Genomic DNA, 9597 nt, shown 5'->3' on the forward strand with positions numbered 1-9597 from the left:
GCTGCATTCTCGGCGCTGACCAACTTGCCCACTTCACCGCCTATATTGGCTCACTTCGATCCTACCGTGCCTACTAAATTTCGCACAGATGCTAGTGGGCATGGAATCGGCACTGTCCTCGCTCAGCACCAGCACGGCCAAACACGTGTTATTGCATACGCCAGCCGCCTGCTCTCCACATCTGAACGGAACTATTCGATCACAGAACGCGAGTGATTTGCGTTGGTTTGGGATGTCGCAAAATTTCGCCCGTATTTGTACGGCTGCACATTCTCGGTTCTTACCAACCACCACGCTCTTTCTTGGCTGTCATCGCTCAAGCACCCAACCGGTCGCCTTGGTCGCTCGGCTCTAAGACTACGGGAATATACCTTTGAGGTATATCTGGCAGGCTATATCTCGATGCCGATTGTCTTTCGCGCCATTCGGTGGATCCTGCTAGCCTCGCTGACCATGGCAATGATTCTTCTGTGCTCGCCATATCTGATTTACGCGACATCGGCACCTAACAGCATCGGGATGCAACCCTAAAGCTCGCCATTCAGCAACTCTCTTCTGCACGTTCCGACCCTTCTGTACGCCAGTATATCCTACGCAATGAAGTTCTATACCGTCGCAACATGAAACCTGACGGGCCGGCATTTTTGCTAGTTATTCCCCGACACCCGCGTACCACCGTTCTTCAACATCTACATGACGCTCCAACTGCGGGCCCACCTGGGCGTTTCACGCACATACGACCACCTGCGAGAGCGGTTCTTTTGGCCTGGCTTGTATCATTCGGTGCGCCGATACGTTGCTGCCTGCGAGCGCTGTCAGCGCTGCAAACGTCCTGCTCTTCCACAGGCTGGCCTGCTTCAACCTGTTGACATTCCACCGGAGCCCTTCTTTCGCATCGGCCTTCACTTTCTCGTAGCTTTCCCTACGTCCGTATCCGGCAACAAATGGATTGCCGTCGCAATTGACTACGCAACCAGATATGCCATCACGCGCGCCATGCCCAGTAGCTGCGCTACAGACGTTACAGACTTTCTGCTCAATGATGTCATTCTTCGACACAGGGCTCCGCGCCAGCTTCTTACAGGATCGTGACCGCTGTTTCCTTGCAAAGGTCACTGACGAAATTCTTTGTAGCTGCTCTATTGAACATCGCCTTACGACAGCCTACCATTCACAGACCAACGGTCTTACCGAGCGGCTCAAACGAACTCTCACGGATATGCTGTCGATGTACCACATCTCTACTGATCACCACGATTGGGACGCCACCCTACTCTACGTTACTTTTGCCTACAACTCGTCGCGGCATGACACCGGCGGCTATTCGCCGTTCTTTCTCCTGTACGGCCACAACCCTGCATTGCCCTTCGAGACGCTCCTTCCTGCTGATCTCTCCGTACCATGCTCAGGGCGTCCTCTCTCGAGCCAGAATGGCTCACCAGGTTGCTCACAATAGGCTATGTGCGTCGCAGGCCTCCCAAAATGAACGCTATGATAACCGGCACTGCGAAGTAGAGTACCAACCTGAATCTCTGGTCCTACTCTGGACGCCGTCTCGACGCCAAGGCCTGTGCGAGAAGCTCCTACCTCGCTACACAGGGTAGAGCACTGCACGGGCCGATATTTGCGGCCCGGGCCCGGCCCGGGCCCGTTTTACATTGGGCGGCCCGCCCGAGCCCGATCAAAACTTGTATGGCAAGACCCGGGCCCGGCCCGGGCCCGGAAATAATCTACGTTACCCGCCCGGCCCGGCCCGCCACCCCTTTACCTTAAGCCCGAGCCCGGTCTGAGCCTGGCTCGAAACCGGCCCGAACCCGGCCCGAGACCGAAAAATACATGTTTTTCAGAGTTGAGAAGCCCGAGAATAACTCGCAGAAAGCCCGAGCCCGGCCCGGGCCCGAGTCAAAAAGCACACGCCGTGCCCGAGCCCGGCCCGAGCCCGTGAAAAAACTGCTCTACCCGGCCCGGCCCGGCCCGTGCAGTGCTCTAACACAGGGCCCTACAATGTTCTCCGCAAGCTCAACGACGTTGACTACTTCACGCCTCCGCTCCAACATCGCCCGTCTTCTTTTACGTCTGCTACTGACGTTGTCCATGTGTCGCGGCTAAAACCCTACTACACCAGCAGTGCTGAATGATTTTAGAAGGCGCGGTCACGGCGCTCAGTCTGCCGGCGATGATGTTACGAGTCATTGCGTACGAGGATGCCGTTAAAGGACCGTTTTGCTACGTGAAGACAAAGAAGACGGGACATGCCGCGTGAGATGCTGTCAGCCATTCTGTGGTAGCAGTAGCCCGTAAATATTGTAATATACAGTTCCGTTTCTCCCGTGTACTCGTGAATCCCCATGACAATATAACAAGCAAGATGTCCTCATCATCACCATCAGCAGCAGCAGCGGCACCATCCATACAATTAAGCACGCTGCAGGATAACTCCCTCTGAGGTCTAAAGTCAAGATGGGGCCGACATATAGAAACACCCTCACGGATAAACGTTGGATAAACTGGGGTAATGTGACTCTCACAAGCTGGTGGACGTTTCGATAGGTGTACCTATCTTTGTCAAAGGCGGCCTTATCATTCTCGGTGGGTTACTAGAGTGACGTCACGTGGTTTCGCTGTCAGTGGCGGCTATATGCAAAGGAAGAAACCTTTAATGTCTATAATAAGCGCTTTGTTCCGCCAACCAAACCTAGCCCCCCCCCGTCTCTAGAAGTTTCTCCAAATTATTTTGTGCCGCCTACTTTGATGCCAGTTTTCACATCGCTTTACCTTCACTCAATAACTATCTCTAATAGATCATCAGTTATCTATTCTAAGCAATGTATCAGCTCCCCAACTTGACTTCTTCACCTTAATCTCAACTAATATGCCAGCTGCTTGAATTCTACCCCTTATTCGTACCGTTTTTACAGATAAAACCTTTTACTGGTGTTACAAAGCTCATACGTATAACAAAACACAGTAGTGTTATTTGGTCGTGATTCACATTCTAAGATTTCAGCGCAAAGGAAGAGAAGATGACAGAGGCAGGGACATAGCGAACAGAGCGAGACAAAACCATGAAAGACAGCGCTGTGCGTGCATACTTCTTTGTTGTCTTTTTGTTTCTTTGCGGTGAAAAAATATTTGTGAATGAATACGAATCTTTTACCATCAGCTAGCACTATATTACACTTAAGTATACGCACTGAGCCTGTCCTGATTCAAGGAAAACAATTGGCACACCTCTCGCACTCTAGTGAGAGCCACCGAAAACAAGCACTGCGACTAATCCACGTTGGTAGCTTAGCGGCTATGGTACTAAAGTGCTGTTCACGAGGTCGTAGGTTCCATTACTGGCCGCACACAAATAGAAGCGGAATGAAAACGTGCTAGTGCATCGAGCCTTGGGTGCACGCCGAAGAACTGGAGCCGCTCAAAATTGATCCGGAGACCACTGACTTCGATGTCTCTCACAACCTTCGTGGTTAAACGTCGATTTGTGGTATAACGTGATTCATTCGTTGGGTTTTACATGCTGAATCAATCAATCATGCATTGCCACTGCCAGACTCAACAAATGCACGGCAAAGTGGGGCTCGTGGGACAGGATGAAATTCTAACCACGTACGTGGAAAAAATTTCCGCCTCCATCCCAACCTGTGAAAGTTGATGAAAGCGAAGCTGTTGCCGACAAGGCGTCGCACCGTCGCGATCAATGTAGCGTCCACGACGTCGCTCGCGCCCGTTGGTGCTTCGACGCCGCGGTGCATGTTTGCGGCGTCCATACGCTTGTGCATAGCCCGAAGTGAACGTCACTGTAATTTTTCAGCAGACTTGCCTTGATATCGATTACGGTTGCAGAGCACTCTGCGCCACCGATGCAACGGACAGAGCGCCCACTCATCAAGGACAGTTACGTCGTGTGCACACGTCCGTCACGCGCGCGCGCAGGTGTGCCAGAGTGCAGCATAGATCCTCATTCTATTATAGAACCTCCGCCTAGCGCAAGTGGGTCATTGAAATAATTCAATTTCTCAAAATGCGTCACAGAATTTCTAAAGTACGACTTACAACCTGCAGACATGATAGCATCGGATTGTAATTTGACCATACGAGAAAGCATAATTTTGTTGCGCGGAAACTCAAAATTACACTAGCTCTGGAGACAAACATTTTTTTTGTCGACGCGATGGTGTACCCGCACGGGCGCAGAAAATTTGCCTGGGTAGCCATATACACCTTCACTGTAAAAAACGCTTTTGATCTGTACTATCAGTAAGCGTGCTGCTGGTTGGGCTGGCGCCTCTTATGAAAAGCGCTGCGAGCCAGCAAAATTGTAGAAATTTTGCTTGCTCGAAGTGAAGTAGACAGTACAGACAGAAGTAAACACACGCAGTGACAGACACACACAGCAAAAATTTGTTCAGTCAGCGCTGTGTGTGTCTGCTGCTGTCTGTCCTGCCTATATCGCGCTGTGTCCACAGTAACGGCAAAAGCACTCAGAACTTCTAAAGTGCATTGTTAAAAGAATATCGTCCTGTCGTATAACTTGCTCAGCGAATAAATCTTGTGCAAGCGCCTGGAACAACCCTGAAGCACTAGAATCGAGAATGCACCACCACATTTCCAATCTAGTTTAACAAGATTTCCGGCGAGTCGGCAGATACTTCCCTTCCAGGGCAGTACTGTAGACCTCCCGTGCCTGAATTCGCTAAAAGAGGGTAAGCATTTGTGAGCGTTTGATGTAAGAGCCGGTAGTCGTTTTATTGCGATAGCAAATATATGGACACTCCAAGCGGATTGCTGCCGTCGCCGTCACCATGAGGTCCCGTATAAAGTCCAAGGGCGATAAAATAGTCGCCGTGCGCCGTATGCTGTATGTGCGAGTGAAAGCGTGCGTTGGACGCACGCTTTCACGGAGAACGAACACATGGCGGAGAGCGAACGCATGGCGGAGAGCAAACGCGACGTCTTCCGTTGCGCGAAAGACCATTGGGGATTGGAGGGAGGGATAGGGGGTGACGTAGTGCTGCGACACCAACTGCGTATCTTGCGACTGGGCGCAAGGGGAACTGGCGACTCAATCTCACACACAAAAGGAGGAAAGCGGGAAGGCAGCGCGGGAGGGAACGGGTGCGGCTTCTACATTGCCAGCAACTGCGTACTTGTACTTTGCGCGGCTGCGGGCGGTCGCGTGCACCGTATCTTGAAAGCGATCTGCACACGGCTCCAACCTTTGTATGCGCTGTGTTTTCGCCGCTCAGTTTCTGTTGAAGCGATAGACCGCACGAACCTTCGCTTGCTCACGCCAGCGTTTTGACAGCAGTTGTCTGCGGTCATCGAGTGTGATCTATTCATGCTTGCTTGCGCGCGCTGACATCATGCTTGTTAATTCAGTTAGTAAGCGAATGTGTCCAAGTTTATACAACCGATAAAACCATTATCCTTACCCCGTATAGCTCTCTACTAATTTGCTATCGCAATTGATGCTTCGCCTTTTGTGCGAAACTGCGACTTTTTTTAGACCAATGTGGTGTGAAATGCTAAGCTGATGCTCATGGCGGTCGGTGTGGTACGATGCCTATGCACATCATGTAACGTTGACAATTATTAACGATGTGATGAACAGAAAAAGAAGTGCAACTTTTAGAGCCCTTAAATTATTTGCTCTCTGTCTCTTCATCAACTATACTGAGAGGTTTAATAAAACTGGTCTTCCACCATTTGTATTTTGTCTGGCAATATGCAAGATAATAAACATGCATCAGTGTACTAAACAACAGGCCAGAATGCTTCCGCTGGGCTTTCCGGCTCTACTCTTCTTTACTACTTGGAAGTACTGTCTTGTTTTATGGCGTAACAGTTTTACGTTATGGTTTTCACTACTTACTATGTATATAATTTCAAGAATTGTGGTTTTTCTATTGTTCACAAATGATCCGCTCTTATAAGAACCTTCTCTGCAGATTGTTCCCTTGCGCAACACTGCGTGGTCTATTATTGCTTCAGTGTGAATCATTCTGGGCTATACACAAGCTACGATTAAAGCAGGATTGATATCCTTGCATCACACAGGTTTGATGCCTTCATGCTGCTCTCACTCCGGTGATGACTTAAAAGAAAAGCGTTTTTTTTTTTTTCAGCGCACTCAGGTATACAGGTACTCTGTCATGGTCGAGGCTCCATCTGCCCTACAGCAGCTCTCGTCTTCGCAACATATACTCAACCTTTGGGATGCCATTAAGGTATTGCATATACGAACGTAAAACTGAAGACCCCACTAGGCGACTTTATTCTGTGAAGCAATTCTTGGGTGGAAATTGGAGGCACGGGTTAAAGTCGCGCCTATTTCGCTTTATAGCCATCTCACTCACAAAAGTTGGCTGAAATGGTAGCACAAGTGCTTCGCTTGCACGAAATCGGTAAGCAATGATATATATATATCAAAGAATAGAAGCATGTACGAAAAGATAATGCGACTTTACCGATGTTTCGGCAGCGAGACCGGCCTTCATCGGACTCTGACGAATGCCGGTCCCGCGGTCGAAACGTCAGTAAAGGCGTGTTATTGTTTCCTACGTACTTCGATTCGTTGAACTCTTTCACTGCCGGATTCAAAGATTCGACGCCTCATTAATATATATATATATATATATATATATATATATATATATATATATATATCCGAACACGACGACATATCAACACAGCCTAGCTGGCCTCTCTCCGGTATCCGTCCATTCTCTGTCTTTCTGGTAAATACATTATGTAAGTAGGTTTACACGCGTAATAGTATAATAGATAAAGGCTAATAAGGCTCGCATCTTAGTTATGCCACTGAAGAATATTAAAGACCAGCTCAAATTATTATCCCAATTCACTAGCCGTGCACCTTTACCTACGGCGTTCCATTGCACGGCATTCAAGTGCTGGCAGTAAGCGTCGCACGCAACACCATATCGAACAGAAATAGTTCAAAGTTCACTGCACAGAGGTGCGCGTACGCGCTCACGCCGGCCTCATGCTTCAAGCGCTTAGTAGCTCAGCAAAAGAGCGCACGCACACTGTTTTCGCAGGCGCAGTAATCTTCACTGCCTTTCGTCTACTTTGGCGCTGTTTCGTTTCTCATTACACATAACACAAATGAAGTACTCGCTCTGGGCAGCAGTCATCAGATTTTCTGCCGTTACGTACGTAGTGCATGTTTTATCGGCCTTGATGACGTTCATTCGGAAACTGCGGTCATTTTATTCAGAATGCTTTTTTTTTTTTTGGCAGCGAGTTAATTCTTCTCCCCATGTCACAGTACATATGCTGTATAGTTTTTGTGACTTCATGTGCATGAGCTCCTGAATGAATTATCTTTATGGCGTTTCATGCACTGCATTTGCGTGCCAAGCAGCAGGCGAATCCACCTTAATTCTCGATCTCTTTCCTGTGAGTAATTTAGCATTGTCGCACACCTGTACTTCAGGATGAATATTATAAGTGTTACCTGGAAGCAAGCTCTATATCAAAATGCATATTAACCACAAACCAACGCACACGAGTCATTAACTATTTTGGTAACGCAATTCTTAAGTTGCCTGGAAGAGAGAACATGTGCTGATGTGTGGGTCAGCGTTTGCGTCTATGTTCTAAGTCGTTTTGTGTGAATGGTTTTAATTAAATATTTATCCTTGTAATCTCTGTCATCAGTATCATCTAAAAAACGACTTATCCAGACTTCACGTGACACAGATACAGAGCAGGGCGATCCTGGAAAAACAAACACAGCGCGACAGTCGTGCAATAAGTCACCTAGGAACAGAGCACATTACTGCCCCCATAAACCCAGCAAAGGCAACAGCTGCGTTTCAAACTTAGGGCTCTGGGCAGTGATCAATTGTTCCTAAGGGCCAAAATTAAACCATGGGCAGTTAGTCACTTTGAAAGGCCAGTTTCCAGTAGAGTGAAATACTTTTTTATAAGTACAGCTATGCGCTCAAAATACTATGGACGAATTTATGCTGTGACTTGCCTTCGTTGATGATGGCTTGTTTTTTGTTTTTTTCGTTTCTTCAACTATTTTATGTGTTAGAGATTGCGCGCGTTAATGTTTACTTTTTGTTATCATTTATTTATTCATTTACCTTTTATGAAAGTTTATATTTTGCGTAGAAGTGAAATGGAGTAGCCGGAGGTGTCCTTCTTCCAAGCTCTCCTAGTTAGATGCCATTTAACCATACCTGCCAACCTGTTACGCCCGAGCTTGCATGTGCATGCACATGAAACACGAGGCTGCAATATTCGCATCTCATTAAAAATAACCTAGGGAATATATAAAAATAAAATATAAAAGTTATTAGCGGAAAGAAAAGCCAATCAAGCGTGCCTAGAAGAGCAGACAACAAGGTTTCAACTAGTGCGTCTTCGCGTGGCTCCAAATGAAACAGCGCTGTTTTAAAGCTACCATTTCCTCCTGTTCTAGTGCTGCTGTTTTCGAATTTAACAAAAACAGAGAAGGCAGGGATGTTCACAATATGGACACCCCTCCAGCGGGCAAGAGGAAAAGATAAGATGGAAACACAAAGAAGCGAGAAATGCAAAGAACAAGAAAGTGGGCGGGCACACACGGACATTGTTACACGTAGACGTACAAGAATATTAGAATTCAGGCGTTGTACGTGCCAAAACCACGATATTATTATGAAGCACGCCGTAGTTGGGGACTCCGGATTAATTTAGACAACCTGGGATTCTTTAACGCGCGCTCAATGCACGGTACACCGGCGTTTTTGCATTCTGTCCCCATTGGAATGCCACCGCCGTCGTCGGGTATCTATTCCTCGCCCTCAGAGAAACGCACAGGAAGACAGATACCCTGATGTTCAGAACCAGAATACGTAAAGAATAAAAAATAATAAAAATCGCATTTGTAATTACAATGCCTGCATTCACACTCACAGCATGAAGGCCGTCTCTAAGTCCTCTTTTTCGTTTATTTTCCATTTGTTGGTTCCATATTCCACGATGTCTTGAGCTGATGGTTCGATCACAGAAAAGGCGATAAATTTATCGTATCAATATCATCGCGGAATTTAAGCTGGCTGACGAGCCGTTACATTTGCGCAGATCTTAATCGTTCCCGCTCAATGGGACGCTCGTGCTCGCACCGAACTTCGTTCATAGCACCGCTCGGGGGCAGGGAAAACTCAAGCTTACGAGCGACACACGTCAATGGTGGAGACGGCGTACCTCCTGCGTGTCGGCGTGCGCGACAAGGCGTCCAGACGCGGAGCCGTCAGCGGCTTGAGGCCAGCCGGTGCGCTGCGACAGCGTGCGGCGGCGTCCCCAGCAGCTCGTAGCAATCACCACGACGTGGCGCGGTCTCGTCGGGGCCGTGGCGACCGGCACGACGACGTGCGAACGAGGCAAAGGCCGCCGACGGTCAAACGAACCAGCGCACGACAGTTGCAAACAGCGGCAGCGTCTTCGGCACGTGAGTGGCGGCGGTGCTTCGTCAGATCGGCGGCGCTCTGAGGTGGCGCGACGGGCGCGGACAGGTGGTCCGGATCTCTCCCCTCCTCGTCGGGAGCGCTGCCGAACGGCCGAACCCGGGCCGGGGCG

The sequence above is a fragment of the Dermacentor silvarum genome, chromosome 6, assembly GCF_013339745.2.
Source record: "Dermacentor silvarum isolate Dsil-2018 chromosome 6, BIME_Dsil_1.4, whole genome shotgun sequence".
Taxonomy (NCBI): domain Eukaryota; kingdom Metazoa; phylum Arthropoda; class Arachnida; order Ixodida; family Ixodidae; genus Dermacentor; species Dermacentor silvarum.